We start from the raw sequence: 25,175 nt of genomic DNA on the forward strand, positions 1-25,175 counted from the left end.
CACCATAATGGAATAGGATAGTATCATTAATTTGCCCACAACAACAGTGGAGGATTATCATACTGCAAAATGCTTTATTCAGAATAAAAGTTTTCTGACTCGTTTTGAACTGGAGGTTCTTTGTCAAACAGGATACATTTCTTTGTGACAAGTTAAAATAATGCCGCAATCCAGTTGTTTGCCTACGATTTCATGCATATTTCTCGTCCCGCTCCCTGCCTTAGTCATAATAATAGAGCTATTGTCATCCATCTGACGTCTCACAAATGTTTCATTCACCAATACTCTATTCAGGCATGTCCTTACAACAATACAATAATGGGCTAGTTACATTTCTATTTAGCTCGCATGCATTAAAGATAGCTTATTAGGTTACATTGACTATTGAATCAAATTGTAAACACAGATTTCTGTTTTATAAATGTAATTGTTGCCCAAGATATAGGTTATTTTGTATGTTTTAAGTTTATTGTAGAATTTCAATTTGTGGGGGGGTCACAAAAGTCTATATGAAAAACGACACCAAATGAAATGTAGACCTATGCACTGCCTCAGAGCTTTCAGTTAAGAACAAATTCTTATTTACAATGACGGCCTACCGGGGAACAGTGCCTTGTTCAGGGGCAGAACGACAGATTTTTACATTGTCAGCTCGGGGATTCAATCCAGCAACCTTTCGGTTACTGGCCCAATGCTCTAACCACCAGGCTACCTGCCGCCCCAGCTTCAGAGTGGGGGATGGTGAAATCCTGGACACCTAGTGTTACTATGAGCTCTTTTTCAAAAGCCTTACATCAGCCTCCCCTATCTTTCTCCATATTGGTTTAAGTAGATAACTTGGCTCAGATAATCCTGCCTAATCAGGGTTTTTTTCTGCATAGAAAAAACAACTAAATTGTAAACCTAAATGACCAAAACCAGATATGTAGAAAAGATAATGGACCTATATATTTTTTATGAGACCATCTTTGAGAACTAGCAATCCCTAAAAGAAAAGCTAGACAGCCAGGGAGAATCAAAAATTCATGGCATGGGGCCCCCGTTGATTTTGTTTTAATGTTTGAGTCACTCAGATAGCATAAACTGTAGAATTGCAGGAAATTACAAAACGGTACATTTTTCTCTCCACCGCATGACAAAATGTGTAGAATTGCATGAAAGTAGCTTTAAAAAAAGCAACATTTTGTCACTACGGCCAACAGGGTGGCCTCTAAAATGTAAAAATCCTACTAATAATATATGGGTAATGGGCCAATAACAGGTCATTTAGACTTAACGCTTAGATTGACAAGATTTACCGTAAGTGCATCTGTACTTAACACAGCAAATCTGCTTATTCCCTTCTCCAGATAAGCACCTGTGCTGCTGTTGGGTCTCTCACCTGCCATCAGCTGGGATCCAGGGGCCTAGGTCATAAATGACAAGGTAAGAAAAGCATTGCAGTGTAGACCGCCCACGTTTTATATTTTCCTGTTTACTATAGTCAACATTCCCGATTTGCTGGTTAAAGCCATGTGTGGCTACGATAAGTCATACAGAGATGATAAGCAACCTACTGGGCTTGACCTTGATCCGTGCTCTGTACAACATGGCTCTGGATAACATCGTGACTCTGAACAATGGTGGCATTGAATAATAAAGAAGCGTTTTTTGGACGACCTCCATTTGTTATCCAAGTGCCTACCTTTCCCAGATCCTTCCTGTAACAATGCAATCTGGGGATTCTCTATAGCCTAGTCTGCATAGCTAGGGCCTCATAAAATCAGTGTTAACAGAATCCAGGCATTAAAACAGAATTCAACAATATTTAAGTATTTGTTGAACTTAGTAGGAAATCCGTTGTCTTGAAGTTATTAGAAAATTAATTCATTTTCTAAATATACCAGTGCGGTGTCAATGTGCAGGGGTATAAGGTAATTGAGGTAGCCATGTACATATATGTAGGGTTAAAGTGTGTGTGTGTGTGTTTTTTATATTTTTATTTGTTATATATACAGTTCTGGGGTCAGTGCAAATACCATATTTACAATGTGCAAGGATACTGGAGTGGTAGAGGTAGATAAATATATTCCCTATTTTAATCAACCAGTCCATTTTGAATTTGTGACATAGCTGTTGTGATTTGGCAAGCAATGTAGCTTGTCTACAGTTTTTGTGTATCCCTTCATTTAAAAAATGTTTGCATAGGCAGTCATTTCCGTAGGCTTATGGGAGCTTGGGTGTGCAGTACGTGTGTGTGTGTAGAACAGCGGTTCTCAAACTAGGGGTGAAGACCCAATGTGGGGGTCACCTGATATGAAAATGGGGTCGCTGGGAGAATTTCCAAAATCCTGGTCTAATATTGTAACGTCTTTTGACTCAGTCATTGTAATGTGGTTAACCTTAATCTAAATAAAAATTATTCAAATGCAAAATTTTAAATTCAACCAGAGAGCGCTCTTAGATCATGGGGAAAAGACGGCACTTGACCGTTTCACTTGAATCATTCCCATGGTAATTGGCTAAGCCCACTACGCTATGAAACCACACACTATTGCAGAGACTGATATTACTGGCCGTAATTAATATGGTGTAAACAATGTGTGGGGAGGCAGAGACGTAGAAACTCGCATCAATACTGTTGTCAGATTACACTGTTAAACTAAGAATTTATGCTCTAGCTAGCAATCAAGAGGAAACTGACTGAACAACTCAATCTCCCCACCTGATGTTAGCTGTGAGGGCCGAGATGCCCATTCATTGACTTTTGTTTTCTCTACATGTCGGGGGATTCTATTCACGAGAACACATTGTTATCATGATAACCGTTCATGCAATGGTGATGTTCATGTGCTGCTTGGCTATATTGACGAAAAACAGATTCAATGGGATCGAAAGGCGGGCTTTTGCACAGGTAGGCAATAAATGTGCCATAGAGACAAAATAATTACAATTTAGCATTACTACTGGAGTGATGTGCAAGTAGAGATACTGCGGTGCAAAAGAGCAAGAGGTTATGTAATAATATGGGGATGAGGTAGTTGGGTGTGCTATTTACAGATTGGCTGTGTACAGTGATCGGTAAGCTGCTGTTTAAAGTTGGAGAGGGAGATGTAAGACTCCAGCTTCAGAGATTTTTGCAAATCGTTCCAGTCATTGGCAGCAGAGAACTGGAAGGAAAGGTGGCCAAAGGAAGTGTTGGCTTTGGGGATGACCAGTGAAATATACCTGCTGGAGCGCGTGCTATGGGTGGGTGTTGCTATGGTGACCAGTGAATTGAGATAAGGCGGGGCTTTACCTAGCAAAGACTTATAGATGACCTGGAGCCAGTGGGTTTGGCGACAGGTATGTAGTGAGGGCCAGCCAACGAAAGCATACAGGTCGCAGTGGTTGCTAGTATATGGGGCTTTGGTGACAAAACGGATGGCACTGTGATAGACTACGTCCAGTTTGCTGAGTAGAGTGTTTGGGGCTATTTTGGAAATGACGATGTTGTAAATGAAGTCGAGGATTGGTAGGATAGTCAGATTTACGAGGGCATGTTTGGCAGCATGAGTGACGGAGGCTTTGTTGCGAAATAGGAAGCCGATTTAATATTGTATTGGAGATGCTTAATGTGAGTTTGGAAAGAGAGTTTACAGTCTCACCAGACACCTAGACATATATAGTTGTCCACATTCTAGGTCAGAACCGTCCAGAGTAGTGATGCTAGTCGGGCAGGATTGCGGGCAGCAATCGTTTGAAGAGCATGCACTTACTTTTACTGGCATTTAAAAGCAGTTGGAGGCCACGGAAGGAGTTTTGTAGAGGTGGATCAGAGAATCACCAGCAGCAAGAGCGACATCATTGATATATACAGAGAAAAGAGTCGGCCTGAGAATTGAACTCTGTGGCACCCCCATAGACTGCCAGAGGTCCGGACAACAGGCCCTCCGATTTGACACACCGAACTCCATCTGAGAAGTAGTTGGTGAATCAGGCGAGGCAGTCATTTGAGAAGCCAAGGCTATTAAGTCTGCCGAAAGAATGCAGTGATTGACAGAGTCGAAAGCCTTGGCCAGGTCGATGAAGACGGCTGCACAGTACTGTCTTTTATCGATGGTGGTTATGATAATGTTTAGGACCTTGAGCGTGGCTGAGGTGCACCCATGACCAGGTCGGAAACCAGATTGCATAGTGGAGAAGGTACGGTGGGATTCGAAATGGTCGGTGATCTGTTATCTTGGCTTTCGAAAATTTTAGAAAGGCAGGGCAGAATGTATATAGGTCTATAACAGTTTGGGTCTAGAGTATCTCCCCCTTTTGAAGGGGGAGATGACTGCGGCAGCTTTCCAATCTTTGGGGATCTCAGACGGTACAAAAGAGAGGTTAAATAGGCTAGTAATAGGGTTTGCAACAATTTCGGCAGTTCATTTTAGAAAGTGAGGGTCCAGAATGTCTAGCTCAGCTGATTTGTAGGGATCCAGATTTTGCAGCTCTTTCAGAACATCAGCTGTCTGAATTTGGGTGAAGGAGAAGCTGGGGGGAGTTTTGGCAAGTTGCTGCAGGGGGTGCCAAGATGTTGGCCAGGTAGTCAGGTGGAAAGCATGGCCAGCCATAGAAAAATGCTTTTTGAAATGATCGGTTATTGTAGATTTATCGGTGGTGATAGTGTTTCCTATCCTCAGTGCAGTGGGCAGCTGGAGGTGCTAAAGTTTTGGGACTTTAGTGTCCCAAAACTTTTGGGAATTAGTGCTACAGGAAGCAAATTTCTGTTTGAAAAAGCTAGCCTTAGGAAAGCTAAGTGGCTGAGTATATTGGTTCCTGACTTCCCTGAAAAGTTGCATATCGTGGGGGCTGTTCGATGCTAATGCGGAACGCCACAGGATGTTTTTGTGCTGGTTAAGGGCAGTCAAGTCTGGGGTGAACCAAGGGCTATATCTGTTCTTAGTTCTACATTTTTTGAATGGGGATGCTTATTTAAGATGGAGAGGAAAGCACTTTTGAAGAGCAACCAAGTATCCTCTACTGACGGGATGAGGTCAATATCCTTCCAGGATACCCGGGCCAGGTCGATTAGAAAGGCCTGCTTGCTTAAGTGTTTTAGGGAGCGTTTGACAGTGATGATGGGTGGTCGTTTGACCGTGGACCCATTACACATGCAAGCAGTGATCGCTGAAATCCAGGTTGAAGACAGTAGAGGTGTATTTAGAGGGAAAGTTGGTCAGGTTGATATCTAAGAGAGTGCCCATGGTTGTGGATTTGGTGTTGTACCTGGTAGGTTCCTTGATCATTTGTGAGATTGAGGGCATCTAGCTTAGATTGTAGGACGGCCTGGGTGTTAAGCATGTCCCAGTTTAGGTCACCTAATAGTACGAACTCTGAAGATAGATGGGGGGGCGACCAATTCACATATGGTGTCCAGGGCACAGCTGGGGCTGAAGAGGGTCTATAACAAGTGGCAACGGTGAGAGACTTGTTTCTGGAAAGGTGGATTTTTAAAAGTAGAAGCTTGAATTGTTTGGGCACAGACCTGGATAGTATGACAGAACTCTGCAGACGATCTCTGCAGTAGATTGCAACTCCGCCCCCTTTGGTAATTCTATCTTGTTAGAAAATGTTATAGTTAGGGATGGAAACTTCAGGGTTTTTGGTGGCCTTCCTAAGCTAAGATTCAGACATGGCTAGGACATCCGGGTTGGTGGAGTGTGCTAAAACAGTGAATAAAACAAACTTCTAATGTTAACATGCACGAAACCAATGCTTTTACGGTTACAGAAGTCAACAAATGAGAGCGCCTGGGGAACGGGAGTAATGCTGGGGGCTGCAGGGCCTGGGTTAATCTCTACATCTCTACATCAGCAGAGGAACAAAGGAGGAGTAGGATAAGAGTACGGCTAAAGGCTAAAAGAACTGGTCGTCTAGTACGTTTGGAACAGAGTTAAAGGAGCAGATTTCTGGGCGCGGAACAATAGATTCAAGGCATAATGTACAGACGAGGGTATGGTAGGATGTGAGTAGAGTGGAGGTAAGCCTAGGCATTTATTGACGGAGAGAGGTTTTTGTTCTCTAGAGTTACCATTTAAGCCAGGTGAGGTCACCGCATGTGTAGGGGGTGGAACAAAAGGGCTAGCTAAGGCATATTGAGCAGGGCTGGAGGCTCTACAGTGAAATAAGACAATCACTAACCAAAACAGCAATAGGCAAGGCATATTGACATTCGGGAGAGGCATGTGTAGCCGAGTGATCATAGGGTCCAGTGAGTTGCTAGGCAGCTAGCAGCTTGGGGCTAGGCGGCTAGCAGATGGGCCTCGGGGACGTCGCAACGGGAGAGCCTGTTGAAACTCCCTTGGACGGTTACTTCGGCAGACTGGTAGTGATTGATCGGCGAGGCTCCCTGTCGGCAGCAAAGGGTCCAGGCCAATTGTCAAGAGGTATTGAAGCCCAGGAATTGTCTGATGGATCTCTTTGGCTAGCCGGGAGATGGGCCTGGCTTGAGGCTAGCTCAAGGCTAACTGGTGCTTGCATCGGGACCGAGACGTTAGCCAGGAGTAGCCAGTCGGATAGCAGCTAGCTAGCTGCGATGATCCGGAGTAAAGGTTCAGAGCTTGCGGTAGGAATCCAAAGACGTGGTAGAGAAAAGCAGCCCGATATGCTCTGGGTTAATTTCGTGCTGTGCAGACTGGCAGGAATTGACCGGGCTGAGGCTGGCAGATGTCCGGGTTATCGGTGATGACCGCTAGCAGTGGCTAACTGACTAGTAGCTAGTTAGCTTGCTAGCTTCTGAAGGGGGTTCCGGTTCTAAAGTATAAAAAAATAGCAGATCCATACCACATTGGCGGGTTGCAGGAGAGTATGTTCAGGCTGTAGACGGAAATTGAGATTAAAAATCTAAAAAAAATATATACGAAGAAAAACAATATAAACAGACAGGACAAGACAATCAAAACAGACATCCCACTGCTACGCCATCTTGGAATATGCTGCAGGTAACTTTGATCGCAAACTACATTGCGCACTCCTGTTCACAAAACTATGTGGAGATATGGGATCAGACCATGACAATGTTCTATTTCACACTGAGGCTTGGTGGTTTTCGAAGGGGATTTTTAGTAAGATTTTTTAAATTGAGAGAGGGACTATTGTCATTCGCAATGGAAGTAAAAAAACAGACTTTCTGTGTAATTAAAAGAAAATGTGTCTCCTTGCCTATGTAACAGACATATTTGGGAACTGAAAGCAAGCATGCAGGGGAAATACAAAAGAAATCTAAGGATGCGTGACCGAATCAGCGAAATCGTTTTGACTGTGATCCTGACTGTTGAAATGCCAGTCATCGAGCAGCAGATCAAGCTGTCGTGACCAAATGCTGTAGACAACACATTCATTGGAGGGGTTTTGGCTACTGACTCAAAGGGAATACTGTGCCATCTCCCTCTGCGCATTAAAACTCATGGTACGTGATTTCAGTGCTGCATTAAAAACAAATATCGATCCATGTTGTATGTGACAGGAGAGATGGTATGCACTGTCGACCAAACCCCATGACTTTGAGAAGCTCTGACGCATCATGCATCAATTACACCCATCTCTGAAAAATATATTGCAAATAGAAATCAAAACTGCATGGTGTTCAGAGATGGAGGGTTGAGGGTAGCTGAAGGGTGGGACTAAAAATAACAAGATAACAAATGTAAAAATATACTGTGTGCGTGAAATGTATATAGGTTCAGATCTTTTGAAATGGCACAGTTGATAAAACTATGGCAAATAGAAATCAAAACTGGGTGGGCTTCAGAGATAGATTGATGGGAGGGTTTGAGGGTAGCTGAAGGATGGGACTAAAAACAAACAAAGGACAAATTATCTAAGTTTGAAATAGAAGCCTAAGTGTTGTTGTCCATTTAGTTTATTCAAGTTAGGGGAGGGTGGTCGGATTAGCTGAAAATTATAAGGGGGGGAACTTAAAAAAAAAAAAGCACACCCATCTCATTAGTGGTCGTGAGATAAGATACATTGTCAGACTAATTTGCAATTTACTTTCATAACACCACATTAAAAGTATATGATGGTGAGTTGAGAATACAATCAGAAATATTGTTAATGTTTTGCAAATTACGTTTTTTTTTTCCACATGGTTGGTGGTCGTGAGAATTTTCAGATATCAAAATGTTTGGGAACCCAAAAAAGTTTGGGAACCCCTGGTGTAGATTTGTCTTTATTAGGGATCCCCATTCTTCCTGGGGTCCAAACACACCAAAGCACCCACATAACATATAAAATAAAAGATCCAACAGTGATCTATGTTTGTACTGAATGAGCTAAAGATGAAACGGTACATCATATAACGTCCCTACACCACCACACAAAATGTTCAAAACCACCGTACAACAATATCACAATGTGTGCGTATGCATATGCAATTGACCACACTACGGAACAGTAGTCTAGTTGCAACAAAACTAGGGCCTGTAGGACCTACCTTGTTAGTTAAGGCAGAGCAGCGCTTTATTATGGATAGACTTCTCCCCATCTTAGCTACTGTTGTATCAATATTTCTTTTGACCATGATAGTTTACAATCCAAGATTACTCCAAGCAATTTTTGCTTCCCTTCAGGCCTGAGGGCACACACTTTTTAGTAGGCTTAAATTGAAGATGTGGCAGTATCATCCGCTATTATCCTCAGTAATGTCCATCGATTGTCAGACCCCGGTGGCTTGTCATTGTTGATAGACTATAATACTTTTTTCACATCTTCCGCACTGACTTTACAGAATCAAAAGTACATTTCTTGACTTTCATAATTTGCTCAGATATACTTGGATGTGTAGTGTCAGTGTTTGTTGCTGAGTTTGGCAAGATAAGCAAACTTAGGCAATGTGAAAAGTAATTAAAATAGTTGGCAATATCAGTGGGTTTTGTGATGAAAGAGCCATCTGATTCAATTAATGAGTGGTTGGATCTAAATTAAGAGACAAGTAACTGAGGAAAGAGTGAATGTCGGGAGAATAACTGATCACCTGGCTAGGTTTATTTATTGTTTTTGAGTTGCTAATGCACATAATAAATGGAAGGAACGCTATGGTCAACATGAATCAACGGATGTCTGTGACAAGATTTCGCTTGCCCAATGCAGATTCCAGATGTTGTCTACTGTATAATTGCGGTATAACGTCATTCCCCCTAGCGGTCATACCACACAATAGGATTTGACATGCAATTGTATGATGTGTTATCTTTTTAATGGAGAACTGGTCCATTTTCTTACATTTTATTTGTCACATCCCTACTCAAACGATGTCTCCTGATGTGGTTTAAGGATTGTTGTAGACTTAGAACATCCAATTTTGTTTGTTTTTCTTCTATTTAATTAGTGTGATTTTTGAGCGCAAAAAAAAAACTAAAAATGGGGGAAACGGTAACCTAGAAAAACTAAATGGGGGGGAAAAAAGGAATTTGGGAAAAGACTAAACTGAATCGGGTAAAAAAAAAATAGATAGCCTTGCTTGGTTACTGGTCTAACTTTAGCTTTGTCAAGCATATGGAATATGCAACAAGTCCTGGAAAGGGTGACTTTCTAGTTTCTGTGATAGCTCACCTAAAGAGATCTGATTCAAGACTCTCGGTTGCTAAGTCTTTCATTTCCGCCACTGCTTGTGATGCGTGCAGCTGTTTGAAAAGGGGATCAACACAATCAGGGCTGAGATAAAACTATGCTCTCCCCTCTCTGAGGAAAGATGATGCTGGTTTGAGTGATGCAGAAGATCTTCCTACCCTGTATTTGATCGGCCAACGTGTCAGATGTGCACTATCTTTTGGGCACCAGGGGAACAGGGTGGGATACTGCTCTTTTTGATGCTTGTCAGGTTTTACTCATGTTTTGCATGAGCACACCAGCAGAAAAAGCAGCCCTCTGTGACTATCACTCTCCTCTGGGAGTATCAGTCTACTGTTCTCAGGTAGTGAAAACTGATCATCATGGATCTGTAAGATCACCAAGAGGAAGAGGATGTAACCACTCGACTGCAAATGTGGGCCTACCTACACACTCTTAATACACGCCGACACACTCTTCAATCAACACAGTGTCGGGGTTAAGCTCTCTGCTAATAACCAAGCCCAGGGTAGACATATTGCAAGGAGAACCTGTGCTTATGCTATACTGCTGTCACATAAAAACCTTTGCGATGTAGGCCGAGTTCTTTCAGAAAACCTAGTGTCGCAGGAGGTTTAAAAATGCTTTCAAGAGCCAAACCACCTGATTGCAAACCGACCCCATCCCACGTTTTTGCATCATGTGTTTCTCTAGTAGACCATTCGGTGTGTTTCTTTGAAATTGAGCACTGATTCTCTGTTTAGAAATAAGGATGTCTATTTGTATGATCATTTGACTGGTGGGATAAAGGTAAATCACCAAATCAATGGTCACTGTGACTTGAAGTGGAAGGCTATCTGTGTAAGCCTCTCCACACTGACTATTTATCGATTCACTATCTAAAGCATATTGATTACTGTCACCTTGACTCTGTGTAGTGTCAAGCCCCACTGGTCGGCAGCAGGGGGTAATTTTGTGTTTGATAACAGTCAAATGTAGAGTTGTAATCTATGGCCAATAGTCTGCTTGGTGGTTGATAGGTTAACTAGCACCTGCCTCATGTTCAACTGAAGTTAGCCCTGTAGGAAATGGTTACGTTTGTGGAGTACATATACTGTACTGTACCATACTACAGTACTGTAGCCTCTCAGGCCCTGTGAGAAAATGGTTACAGCAGACCATGTCTTGTCGTCCTTCTCTGTCCTTGCATGATTGCGAACTGTACTGTTTATAGCTGTGGCCCAAGAGGAACTCTTGATTTATAAGCCTCTGTATCGTTAGTGAGATGGTAGCCTATTAGTCAGTGGGTCGAATGGCTGTTAACGGCTGTAATAGCGAGGCGATGACGCCAGCCCAAGTCAAAAAGGTCATATTGATGGAGATCAATCATTCAATGCACTCATCCACACTTGGTCACCCAACTTCTTTACTAGAGGTATGGCGAGTAGTAGGATAAGTATCGTAATCTACTCCCTTTGCGTCATGATTTTACCCTATCACTTCTCACGTTTTTGATCTGATCATCTAGATTGTTGTTGCCTCCTGTTAGCACTATCATGAACTGTTTTGCAGGGATTGGCTATTCATGTAAGGTACATCTTTCAGATCAAGTGTCTGAGGACCATAGGATGATCGTGAAGCTATTAATGTCCATAATATCTAACAAGCGGGCGAGGGTAGAGGAAAACGATGAACTGCCGGTGCGCGTTCTGACTGAGTGACATCAAACTTGTCTGAGGACACAGACACAAACCTATATATCTACATACAGCTGCTGAATGCATATAGTAGAAACACTGGATTGTATGCTTTAGGGCTGTGATGGTCGTGTCATTTTGGATGACGGTAATTTGCCAACCAAATGACCAAGCTTTCTATAATAACTGTTCAAATGGCACAAAACCCTGAAGTTTTGATGGTATAATGGGTGGACTGGCGGCCATTGTGAGTGTACCCATAGAAGCAAAGCAGGAAGTAAAAAAAGGAGCTGTACCCATCAATATGTGCTGTGATTTGATTCAACTCACCTGACATTACAAAAAAGACATTCTATTGCATTAGCCACATCAGTTAACAGTATTGCTATGTATTTATAGTTGGGCAAATGCAGTTTCTGCGTTATGAGGCATTTGCATGACACTTCAGCATTCTATGGCAGCCATGGGGAATGTATATTCTTTAATACTAAAACTGAGTGTTTAGGGGTGTGTTCGTAAATTCAATCTGGAGTGTCAGAGTGCGATCTGGGCGTTCGTAAATTCAGGGTTGTCAGATTGGCTTTTTCGTAAGTGCACAGTGTTTCGCTCTTGGAGTGTTCAGAGTAGAGGTCGACCGATTTATGATTTTTCAACGCCAATACCGATATCGATTATTGGAGGACCAAAAAAAGCTGATACCCATTTTTTTTTAAATATATATATGTGTTTTTTTTATTTAGAAAATATATATTTTAAATGTATTTATTTGTAATAATGACAATTACGACAATACTGAATGAACACTTATTTTAACTTAATATAATACATCAATAAAATCAATTTAGCCTCAAATAAGTAATGAAACATGTTCAATTTGATTTAAATAATGCAAAAACAGTGTTGGAGAAGAAAGTAAAAGTGCAATATGGGCCATGTAAGAAAGCTAACGTTTAAGTTCCTTGCTCAGAACATGAGAACATATGAAAGCTGGTGGTTCCTTTTAACATGAGTCTTTAATATTCCCAGGTAAGAAGTTTTAGGTTGTAGTTATTATAGGACTATTTCTCTCTCTAACATTTGTATTTCATATACCTTTGACTATTGGATGTTCTTATTGGCACTTTAGTATTGCCAGTGTAACAGTATAGTTTCTGTTACTCTCCTCGCTCCTACCTGGGCTCGAACCAGGAACACATCGACAACAGCCACCCTCGAAGCAGCGTTACCCATGCAGAGCAAGGGGAACAACTACTAGAAGGCTCAGAGCGAGTGACGTTTGAAACGCTATTAGCGCGCACCCCGCTAACTACCTAGCCATTTCACATCGGTTACACCAGCCTAATCTCGGGAGTTGATAGGCTTGAAGTCATAAACAGCGCAATGCTTGAAGCATTGCAGAGAGCTGCTGGCTGAAACGCACAAAAGTACTGTTTGAATGAATGCTTACTAGCCTGCTGCTGCCTACCATCGCTCAGTCAGACTGCTCTATCAAATCATAGACTTAATTACAACATAATAACACACACAAATACGAGCCTTAGGTCATTAATATGGTCGAATCTGGAAACTATCTTGAAAACAAGACGTTTATTCTTTCAATGAAATACATTACCGTTCCATATTTTATCTAATGGGTGGCATCCCTAAGTCTAAATGTTCCTGTTACATTACACAACCTTCAATGTTATGTCATAATTAAGTAAAATTCTGGCAAATTAGGCAGCCCAAACTGTTGCAATATAGACTGACTGCGTGCAATGAACGCAAGAGAAATGACACAATTTCACCTGGTTAATATTGCCTGCTAACCTGGATTTCTTTTAGCTAAATATACAGGTTTAAAAAATATATAATTCTGTGTATTGATTTTAAGAAAGGCATTGATGTTTATGGTTAGGTACATATTGGAGCAACGACAGTCCTTTTTCATGAATACGCACCGCATCGATTATATGCAACGCAGGACACGCTAGATAAACTAGTAATATCATTAACCATGTGTAGTTAACTAGTGATTATGATTGATTGTTTTTTCTAAGATAAGTTTAATGCTAGCTAGCAACTTACCTTGGCTTACTGCATTCGCGTAACAGGCAGGCTCCTCGTGGAGTGCAATGAGAGGCAGGTGGTTAGAGCGTTGGACTAGTTAACTGTAAGGTTGCAAGATTGAATCACCGAGCTGACAAGGTGAAAATCTGTTGTTCTGCCCCTGAACAAGGCAGTTAACACACCGTTCCTAGGCCGTCAATGAAAATAAGACTGTGTTTTTAGCTGACTTGCCTAGTTAAATAAAGATTAAATAAAGGTGTAACAAAAAGATCGGCCAAATCGGTGTCCAAAAATACAGATTGTTATTGGAGTAGACAGCCAGAGTGAATTTACGAACACCCCGTAAGTATATGGCTCTGGTATATCGCTCATAATTTAAATGAACATTCTACGTGTGCTATTATCGTTTGCTACATCACCTTGCTTTTAGCAACAAAGTTTCATCACAGTAGAGTCCATGTTATTGCAAAAACTACCTCAAATGCCCGGCCGTCCCGTCTTCAGACAGTGGTTTGTAAAAAAAGGAAACAGTTTTGACGGTTATTTTATTTTCATGAGTCTTCATCCGTAACTGTCGGTTATACAGTAATTGTGCTATCCCTAGTATGCTTATAGAGGGATATGCAGATTGCACATTGTGATAGAAAGATTGCATCAGTAACAAAGGTATTACATTGGGAGGCAGGTAGCCTAGTGGTTAGTGTGTTGGGCCAGTAACCGAAAGGTTGCATGATCGAATCCCCGAGCTGACAAGGTAAAAATTGTCGTTCTGCCCCTGAACAAGGCAATTAATCCACTGTTCCCCGGTAGGGCGTCATAGAAAATAAGAATTTGTTCTTAACTGACTTGCCTAGTTAATTAATGGTTAATTATTATTTTTATTTTTATTTTTTTACATCTATTTAGTCAATAACTTGCCTGGTTGACAGCTTGTCAAGAACTGGTCCAAACCTGTCATTCATTACTGACCAAAAAGTTTTTTTCCCCTAGTAACAGGCCTGATTCATTTATCTGAGGTCTGGAGAAAGGCTATTTCTATTATTGTGACCCATTCCAAGTGAAACAGCAGACTCTCTTTTGGACCAAAACAGGATTATGTGCCATGCACCATTTCTCTGCCTTTCTCTCCCTGCCGCCCACAGAGTCTGATCCAGGCAGATGGTACTGTAGTCTACACTACAGAACTGTTACTGTTGTAACTGGGGCAGCAGCTGAAATTAGCCTGTCTGCCCGGGCCAGAGGTTCTCCATGTAGGCCTGTTCCAGAGTGCCCAGTTGAACTGGGGCTGCTTGCCAGTCGGCCCCTCTTCAGAGCCCCACCAGCCCTAATGAATGAGGCTGTAGGGGAGATCAAACACTCTGGCAAAAGAGTAGACTCATGGCTCAGGCCTATATGAGGAAGGAAGACTCATGTAGGCCGGGTCACTGTGAAGCACTTCAAGAGAAGATTTCTAAATAAATAACATTTGGATGGTTGGTTGATGAGTTCCTTGTCCCTTTCATCAACGTTGGTGTTTCAATAGCACATTTTAGACTCCTGGCGCTCTCGCTCCCTTTTTTAATCAACAAATACCTGCACTACGTTGCTTGGATCAAGTGTAGAACAGAACATCAAACGCAGCCGGCTTCTCCAGAGATCAATGAATCCTCTTAAGCCACTGTTTAACTTCAAACAGGGAAGTGTAGCCTCGTTGTTGGCTAAGTGCTGGGCTGCTGAGAGAGAGTGATAGTGGGAGAGAAAGGTAGGAAGAAAGAGCAGAGAAAGGACAACGAGGAAAAGCAGGAGAGAGAGGGGAAAAAGCGGGAGATGAAAGAGTGCCAGAAAAGGACAATGGAGGCAGAGTGAGAAATGGAAATAGGGGAACGAAAAAGACCTACGCAACGAACATGGAGAAAGAAATGGAGGGCTGGTTGAGATCCAGGTTGAATGCTGGGGGTGCACTGTGCTGATGAATGCCTGTGCATTATAAGCTTCAGAACAGCAGCAGCTCCTCTGTGATGACAACATTAATCCCAACACACTTCTTCCCTATGCTCCCTTCCAGTGCATTTTCCATTGCAGGAGGGTGCCTGGCCTGGCCTCAACACTGTTCGATATTAACCAGACGTGGCGTTGTGGCTTTTTTTGTGTTTTTTTTTGACTGCCATGTTGTTGAGCTCTGTCCTATGGAGGGATCGCTTTCCCTGCAGCTTCAATGTCTTGGCTTGAAACGCATTAAACGTCTTGGGGGGGGGGGTACGCCAAACAGTGGGTGGAAGAAACGTGCCAAGATAAAGTGTGTGTGCAGGTGTGAATTGCCGACGTAATTGTTAGACGGCTTTTCAATTGCTTGAATCACATCCAGCAAGCAACACACAGCAGCAATGTGGAGGTAGAACGAGCCTGTGTATGTCTTAGCCTGACTCTTTCACTGAGTTACCAAGCAACACACAGCAGCAATGTGGAGGTAGAACGAGCCTGTGTATGTCTTAGCCTGACTCTTTCACTGAGTTACCAAGCAACACACAGCAGCAATGTGGAGGTAGAACGAGCCTGTGTATGTCTTAGCCTGACTCTTTCACTGAGTTACCTTTGTGTAGTGTAACCTAATCTGCATCCAACATTGAGGCCTCTTGTTTGAATGCATGAACATGGGTGATACACAAATGAACTGTGCCCTGTCACTGTATGCACGGTCGATAAGGCCGAGGCCACATGCAATGTGAGAGACGGACAGACTGAGCTAGCTGTGCTGCTTATTTGGAAGGTACTGGCAAATAACGTGGCACCTGGTTTATCTTGCATTTTATACTAGGCCCAAGACTTATCTGTATGTTGAATATTTACATGTTTGAATCAATGTATGAATGTCCAAACTGAATGTGCCAACTGGCTAGCAATAACGTGTGGTGGACAGGCTGGATACATTTCAGGTGAATTAGTTTGTATCCATTTTGCCTGATGGATTAGTGTGAGGGCTTTCTAGACTTTTGGATATAGATTCTGACTGTGCAAACTGCAAGTGTCTTTCCTTACCCTGCTAAATGAATTTGAATCAGTGAATCTGTTCCCACTGGAAGTCTGCTTTTCTGTGTTCCCGGATTCGGTTTCTGCCGATACTTGCGTGTGATTGCGTGCTTGCTAGTGTGTGGTGTGGTGTGGTGGGGAGATATGCCGTGGACCTTATGGAAGTATGTGTCCAAGCCAGACTCCCAACAGAGGTCAGGTGTAGGTCAGTGTGTGTTATTTTCCCCATATAGGCTAATTGACAAGAGAAATGTGTCACGACAGAATATGGTGGTGATGCCATTTGTTAGGCTGTACATTTACCTACTTTCTTTTTTTTTTAGCAGTGCCTACATGGATATTGTCTAGGCCTTCCCTTGTCTGCTCCTGCTGCTCTGAATAGTGTTGAAGTTTCATATCATCCATAAACCACTCTGGGCTGCTTCTAATGTAAGCTTGGTGGTCATCATGTTGCTTTACCTCAGAGGTTGTTTTCATCACTAGTTTTAAGTTGACAGACCGAAGGCCTTCCCTTTGACAAACAAGGCAGTGAATCCCTGTGTGATGATTGTTCTTCCTTTTGACTCATGGCCAACCAGGAAATAATGATCCCTCCCCTTAATACAGCGTTTCCCAAACTAAGTGTCGTGACCCCATGTGGGGTCACCTGAATAGCAAATGGGATCGTGCAAAAAAACAACCCCCAAAAAACAGGGTTACGTTAGTAACCTCCGTTAGCCGCTAGGTGTGGTTGTAATAACCAGAGTTTCAGTTTTCTTCCTACAAATGTGACTATCTTTTGAACGTTTTTGCTTCTTGACGCTACCCATCCCTTAAGCGGGATAATTGTCATCAGCAACCGCTGAATAGCATAGCGCCTCAGTCAAATAATATTACAAAAAATATTCATATTCATGAAATCACAAGTGCAATATTGCAAAACACAGTTTAGCCTTTTGTTAATCCACCTGTCATCTCAGATTTGAAATGATGCTTTACAGCGAAAGCAATCCAAGCGTTTGTGTAAGTTTATCGATCGCATGACAAAACATTAAGTACACTTATCAGGTACCTTGGTCACGAAAATCAGAAAAGCAATCAAATGAACCATTTACCTTTGATCTTCAGATGTTTTTACTCACGAGACTCCCAGTTACACAACAAATGTTCATTTTGTTCCATAAAGATTATTTTTATATCCAAAATACCTCAGTTTGTTTGGTGCATTATGTTCAGAAATCCACAGGAAAGAGCGGTCACGACAACGCAGACACATTTCAAATAATATCCGTAATGTCCACAGAAACATGTCAAACGTTTTTTATAATCAATCCTCAGGTTGTTTTTAAAATATATAATCGATAATATATCAACCGTAAATGTCTTTCACAGTGGGAGAGGGAAAAGTTATACCTATCCAAACTCTCAAAACTCATGTGACCACGTGACGTTATCGTTCTGGCTCATTTTTCAAAATAAAAGCCTGAAACTATGTCTGAAGACTGTTGACACCTTGAGGAAGCGATAGGAAAATGAATCTGGTTGATATCCCTTTAAATGGAGCAAAGGGAGGCTATGGAACATGGAGTTTTCAAAATAGAGGCCACTTCCTGGTTTGATTTTTCTCAGGGTTTCGCCTGCAATAGCAGTTCTAGCAGACAATATTTTGATAGTTTTGGAAACTTTAGTGTTTTCTATATTAATCTGTCAATTATATGCATATTCTAGCATCTGGTCCTGAGAAATAGGCCGTTTACTTTGGGAACGTTATTTTTCCAAACATAAAAATAGTGCCCGCTAGCTTCAAGAGGTATTACGACCACACAAAATATTACGACCCCGTCACTGAAAGGCGCTCAGGAACACGTATTTGTCTTCTGCTTCCCTCAAGCCGTGCAGGACTCATTAGAACAGAGTGGACAGACCAGACACTAAATCAGACTGGGGGAAAAAAACATCAATCATTATCATTTTTTTGCACAGAATATAATACAAAATTATTGCTTGCTGATCTTCTTTCCAATAGGTTTTCAGATGCATTTCAGTCACATCAAACCATACTGCCTTCAGATTGAGGTACAGCCAGACTGATTTGTAATAGACTGTCATAGCCCCAATTTTTTTCATTTTTTTTACATTGGCCTTTTGATTACATCAATTATTTTACATGGTGGGGTACAAACCATTTTTAAAAATATCAAAATGGGGTTACAGCCCAAAGTTTGGGAACCCCTGCACAACTAGTTCAGGTAGCATATAGCCTACCCACACCAGTCACTGGACATAGTGAGAGAGCTGTCATCAAACCCGTGTTGGCAGAGAGGGAGAGCAAGAACAGGAAGAAAAAGTTAGACTGCAAGAAATAAAGAAAAAGAGAGACCGAGACAGAGAATGTGTTCCCTCGTGTTATGGCTGTTGTCAGAACCAGATATCTATTCATGCTTCCTCCTTTTGCTAATCTTGTCTTCCTTTCCTTGACCTCTGCCTTAACTGCCTACTCTCCTCTCTGCTGCTCAGTATCCTGCTCCTCTCCGCATCTTGACTGGTGCGCCTCTACAAATCGGGTCTCCGGCCCGAAGCTCATGTTTTCAACCTTTACTACTTGCTCACGGTAGAGGTTCTAAACACAGAACTTGGGTCAGATTACACAGCCTCCAATAGTTTCAACTTTTTATTTTATTTTTTAGATTAATACCCAAATGAAAAATGTACTGTCCTTCTGTGACCCAAATTGTCTTCCAACAACTCGCATTAAGAAGGAATAGTGTGATTTTATAAATGCATTCTCATTACTCGCAACACACCTATCGCATGCCCAGGGCCCATTTTGGGTCCCGACCCATTGCTAAGGAAAACCTGCCTTGACGATTGGGCAGATTTAATAGAAATATCTGATTTACCAGTTATTAATGGTTAAGGGGCTCTGCTACTCTTTTGCATGTTACAGTCAGACAGGAGACATCTGAAGACCTGTTCTGTCTTCACTTCCTGTTAGTGGTAGCAGCATACGTGTTTGTTTTTTTTGTCTCCACCAAGTTGTTGACGTATCAGCCTCAGGCGTCAGCACTTGAACTGTACATGACAGAGCGAGACGGAATGATGTTCCATTAACCCTCGTGATTTGGACAAAACCCACTTCTCTCTTTTATTAATGGCAATAGCACCCTATTCCCTATTACTGGGCTCTTTTTTTTTCTTTTTTTCTAACCTCCTAGGCTTTCCATAAGCTTGACTCACACTAAATTCTGCTGCTCTGTGGTTCGCTACATACTTTAGTCTGAGACTGCCATCTTTTAGTCATTTGTGGTGATGAGGGGTGGTCTAACGAATCAGTGTCAAAGCTTTACCCTCGTGTGTTTGGGCTCAGGCCCAACCCATCGTTTTCTGGACCAATCAGACAGCCCTGAATGTATTTGCATTTGGTGAAGGGTCGGACATGTACTCAGATACAGACTCATTGCAGAGAAGGAACTGACGTCTGTGGGCGTGGCATAGCGTTTGGCCAGAGCAAGGAGTCTGGGTAGCTAGGCAAGCTTTCAAACTTGATCCTTGGTTCTTAGCGAACTGGTTCTAAAGCTCTGGGTTATTACCTAGCCTAATCCCTAATTTCCTGTAACGTCAATCTCTCCCTGTAACATCACAGGGATTTCCTCGATCTCTCACACAAGTTCACAGAAAAGGTAGCTGAATCATGTTCTGTCCACCCCAAAGCATTAGCTGAGGTATGGTTGTTTTTTCCAAAGCAATTTGCACATGTATTGAGTTCAGTATGACCCATGTAGGAATCCAACGCACGACAACTGTTGCAAAACACCATGCTGTAATCAACTGATTCATTTGGAACCACTGGATTTGGCCTAGATTTCGATCCTCGCGACGCAGAGAGATTCAGACTCTAGATAGAACAGGGATTCCCTCCTTGAAAAGGGAAATTAGTCCCTCTGTCTGTACATTCCAGCCATTTTCCCTGAGTACAGTGTTCGTCGTGGTCTAATGGCCCCTTTCACTCCTGTGGCACAGCAGGGCTAGCACATGATTACAGAGCTGTGCAAGCACAGGCCACAGGCTGTAGCTACATGGAGACAATTACAGGACTTAACCCGCCTCATTCACACAGCAATGCTCATCATAGGATTGGTTTGGGCTTCTTGACTTACCGTCTTCACCCAAATGATAAAGGAATGATAAACCTCATGCTAATCCGTATTGCGAGATGCTGAGTCCAAGGGAAGTCCCAATGCAACCTGACGCCCATACAAACCGTGTCATGCAAATGCACCCTGGGACATTAAGAATACAGACCGTGTAACTGCTGCTTTTCAAATGTAGCAAATTCCTGAAGGCTGAAGTTTGGAATGAGAAATGACTTGGATAAAGAATGCATTTCAATGGATACAGAGGGATAAATGAAGTATATCTCTGTCTGCACAGCTTTGATGGCCGTAAACAAAGAGCCCTTTTTTAAAGCTTTGAGTGTTATTTGTTATCTTTTCAGTGTAATGGCCTTGATTGGGAGAGATGTCTCAATGTAGGTGTGTTGACAGTCAACAGTAAAATCCTTGTTTTATAAAGCCATTGATGGGAGAAGAGTTGTGTGTTTGGTGCCATGTTTTGGTGTCTCACATGGAGCGGTTCATTCGATTGGTCGTTAAATAGTCACTGTTGCTCCAACAGATGCTAGGCTATTTATGGAGACTGTAGCGCTTTGTGTTGTCGACGATCAGGCAAAACGACGACGGTGTCAGTGCTTCATAAAGCGTTTTAAAAGTAGCCTACGTGATTTCACACTAGACATTGGGGGGATATATAAGCCATTTTCTGGTCTTCTACTCTGCAGGATTCTTGTGATGTTGTAAGCGTTGGCTTGACCTGAATGTGTCTGACCTAACTACAAAGACTGGGGAAACTATGTCTCTCTCTCTCTCTCGCTCGCTCTCACTCTCTCTCACACACACTTCTGAACTGCATCTCGCTCTCACTCACCTCCAAGGCATCATCACAGGGGAAGCTGCTTTCAAATTTCGATCCATCCCGGGGTAGTCGAGTCTCTCCTCAGCCTTAGCTCTGACAAGGTGGAGCAACAGTACAGGGTTTTGGGATGTTTTGATTGGTGGGGAAGGGACTCCTTTGTCTGGTTTACAGATCTTATTCAGTCTTGTCCAAATGCAGAGATCCATGCATATATATATATATATATATATATATATATACACACACACACACACACACATACACACACACACACACACACACACACACACACCCCTCTCCCCTGTGTAGGAGTGAATCATCAGATAAGATCTCCTCAGGTAATCAGTGACATATGAGCCTGAGGCAAGGTGGGCCCCTCTCTCCCACACTGCTGGTAACTCTTCCACATCATAATTCTACCCAGATGATTAGGATGCCACTGCCCGCCTATATTCCACACTGAGCTCTTGACCACTCCCACTCATATCCCTGACTGGTGGCACTCATACACTGACAGCAGTCTGCCCTCCTGCGCTGGAATTCAAAACAAGCCAGCCAGGCAAGGTCTGAGACTGTCATATCATGTGTAGGCAGTCGTAATATCTAAGCCGGGAGGATGTTGGGAGGTCAGGTCCCAGGGAGTACACAGTGACCTCAGGCGAGGTGCTGGTCCCTCTGCTTGAAATGTCACTTTCTCTCTTGACCCTCGTTTGTTTGGTCATCTCGGGTTATTAATGTCTGCTCGCTCTGTGACTCTAGGCTACATGAATGTGACTCCATATATTAGTGTTTTGGAGGTCTGCTCTAAAAATAGAGAAAATGTAGGACAGGGATCATCAACTTTTTCTTGAGCAGATGGTCAGGGGTCGGACCATAATTACAAATCATTTGTAGACTACAAATTGACCACAAGAAGCCCAAACGGATATAATATTTGACTAAAACATCATTTCAAACCTTTGTACAATCACATATATGACTCTTATGTGTCGGGAATACTTTCCAAAATTAAAATCACTTGGAGCTGATTTGCTGGTGTAAAAACTCAAGTCTTTAATGTCCAACGATAATAATAAAAACTACTCCGAGAACTGGGCCAGATGGGGAACCCTGCTGTAATGCATGATATATGTTTTTAACTGAAGAAGAGCCATGTCCAGGACAAACGTTCTGGCATTCAAGCCATCGGCAGTGTTCTGGTAGTCCGTTTTGTCTCATGTTGACGAACTGTCTGCCTCTAGCTGCTGGTGAAAGATGTTTCTCCGCTCTCACACAACTTCCCCTGAAAATGGACTTGAGTACTAGTTTCCCGAAAGCCCTTTTTTGTTATGATGACCTTGCTGTTGAAAGCAGCTGAGGTCCTTGTTTATGGGTGTCTCACTTGAGGCCGTAGGCGTTTGTTTCTGCACGAACCCCGCTCATCGCTTGGCGTTTTAACTTCATTGCATGTTTAATTAAAGACTTCCCGGCAGGAGGGCTTTTTTAAACAGGCTGCTATTTATGACCAATATAGCACAGCACCACGCTTTGCTCTCTTTTTCTGCCCAGGCCTGGGTCTAAAAGACCGAGGGAAGCCGGTGAGAGAGAAAAGAGTGACAGAGAAAGAGATGGTGGGCGTAAGGGAGTGAGAGATGGGTGTGCTCGCGTGTGTGTCACGCCCCAATGCGTGGTGCCAACTGTTGGTGGAGTAGTTGGGCCCCTTAGTACCAGTAAAGGGAAATCTTAACGCTACAGCATACAATGACATTCGAGACAATTCTGTGCTTCCAACTTTGTGGCGACTGTTTGGGGAAGGCCTTTTCCTGTTTCAGCATGACAATGTCCCCATGTAAAAAGCGAGGTCCATACAGAAATGGTTTGAGATTGGTGTGGAAGAACTTGACTGGCCTACACAGAGCTTTGACCTTAACCCTATCGAAACACCTTTGGATGAATTGGAACGTCGACTGTGAGCCAGGCCTAATCGCCTAACATCAGTGACTGTCCTCACTAATGCTCTTGTGGCTGAATGGAAGCAAGTCCCCGCAGAAATGTTCCCACATCTAGTGGAAAGCCTTCCCGTGAAGAGTGGAGGCTGTTATAGTAGCAAGCAGGTGTCAAAATACTTTGGGCATGTAGTATATGTGTAAAAAAAAATATATATATATATATATATTTCCTGAGCTGTTTAATATCTCCTAGATATAGGACAGAAGCTTCAAAACCTTTTTTCTTATGATGCATGTTTTTACTGTATTTTTTGTTGTTGCCATTTTTGAAAGTGCTATTCAATGCATTTCTCTGGCTGTAGTAATAAAGGCCAAATTCTATTTTATCAAATACTAGTATATAATATTTTGATACCTAAAAGTGTCCTAAAATGTAAAATCAAATAGCTAAATTGTTCATAGTATGACCATCTGCTTCAGGCAGACCACCATAGTCCCTGTGCCCAAGAACACAAAGGCAAACTGCCTAAATGACTACAGACCCGTAGCACTCACGTCCGTAGCCATGAAGTGCTTTGAAAGGCTGGTAATGACTCACATCAACACCATTATCCCAGAAACCCTAGACCCACTCCAATTTGCATACCGCCCAAACGGATCAACAGATGATGCAATCTCTGCACTCCACACTGCCCTTTCCCACATGGACAAAAGGAACACCTATGTGAGAATGCTGTTCATTGACTACAGCTCAGCGTTCAACACCATAGTACCCTCAAAAAGCTCATCACCAAGCTAAGGATCCTTGGACTAAACACCTCCCTCTGCAACTGGATCCTGGACCACCTGACAGGCCTCCCCCAGGTGGTGAGGGTAGGTAGCAACACATCTGCCATGCTGATCCTCAACACTGGAGCTCCCCAGGGGTGTGTGCTCAGTCCCCTCCTGTACTCCCTGTTCACCCACGACTGCATGGCCAGGCACGACTCCAACACCATTAAGGTGGTTGACCTGATCACCGACAACACAGCCAATAGGGAGGAGGTCAGAGACCTGGACGGGTGGTGCCAGAACAACAACCTATCCCTCAACGTAACCAAGACTAAGGAGATGATTGTGGACTACAGGAAAAGGAGCACCAAGCACGTCCTTATTCACATCGACGGGGCTGTAGTGGAGCAGGTCGAGAGCTTCAAATTCCTTGGTGTCCACATCAACAACAAACTAGATTGGTCCATGGTCCAAACACACCAAGACAGTTGTGAAGAGGGCACGACAAAGCCTATTCCCCCTCAGGAAACTTATCAAAACTTGCAAATGCAAATTAATTTCTTAAACATCATACAATGTGACTTTCTGGATTTTTGTTTTAGATTCCGTCTCTCACAGTTGAAGTGTACCTATGATAAAAAGTACAGACCTCTACATGTTTTGTAAGTAGGAAAACCTGTAAAATCAGCAGTGTATCAAATACTTGTTCACCCCACTGTATAGGTACATACTACCTCAATACGCCTGACTAACAGGTGTCTGTATATAGCCTTGCTACTCTTTTTTTCCAAATGTCTTTTTACTGTTTTATTTCTTTACTTACCTCCACACACACACCTTTTTTCCCCCCACACCATTGTTTAGTGCTTGTGTGTAAGCATTTCACTGTAAGGTCTACTACACCTGTTGTATTTTGTCCCACTTGACAAACGTTGATTTGATCTTAAAACAATTCCATATGTCAGAATACGGTGCCTTGAAAAAGTATTCATCCCCCTTGGTGTTTGTCCTATTGCATTACGACCTGTAATTTAAATAGATTTTTATTTGGATTTCATGTAATGGACATTTACAAAATGTGTAAATTTGTGAAGTGGAAAAAGACAAACTTCTTTAAAAAAAAATACTAGACGGAAAAGTGGTGTGTGCCTATGTATTCACCCCCTTTGCTATGAAGCCTCTAAATAAGATCTGGTGCAACCAATTACCTTCAGAAGTC

General features: G+C 42.5%; 1 protein-coding gene across 4 annotated transcripts in view; it reads left to right on the forward strand.

Annotated features, from left to right (window-relative positions):
- The window catches only part of LOC112230783 (erbin), a 116,845-nt gene that overhangs the window by 23,115 nt on the left and 68,555 nt on the right, over positions 1-25,175 (forward strand). For 3 of the 4 annotated variants that reach the window (XM_024397072.2, XM_024397073.2, XM_024397074.2), the window contains exon 2: positions 1,350-1,425. The exons of the other annotated variant lie outside the window; for it this stretch is intronic. The gene's annotated coding sequence lies outside the window, so the exon portion shown is untranslated. The remainder of the gene's footprint in view (positions 1-1,349; positions 1,426-25,175) is intronic. 4 annotated transcript variants of the gene reach the window in all.

The sequence above is a fragment of the Oncorhynchus tshawytscha genome, linkage group LG33 (assembly GCF_018296145.1).
Source record: "Oncorhynchus tshawytscha isolate Ot180627B linkage group LG33, Otsh_v2.0, whole genome shotgun sequence".
NCBI classification, from domain to species: domain Eukaryota; kingdom Metazoa; phylum Chordata; class Actinopteri; order Salmoniformes; family Salmonidae; genus Oncorhynchus; species Oncorhynchus tshawytscha.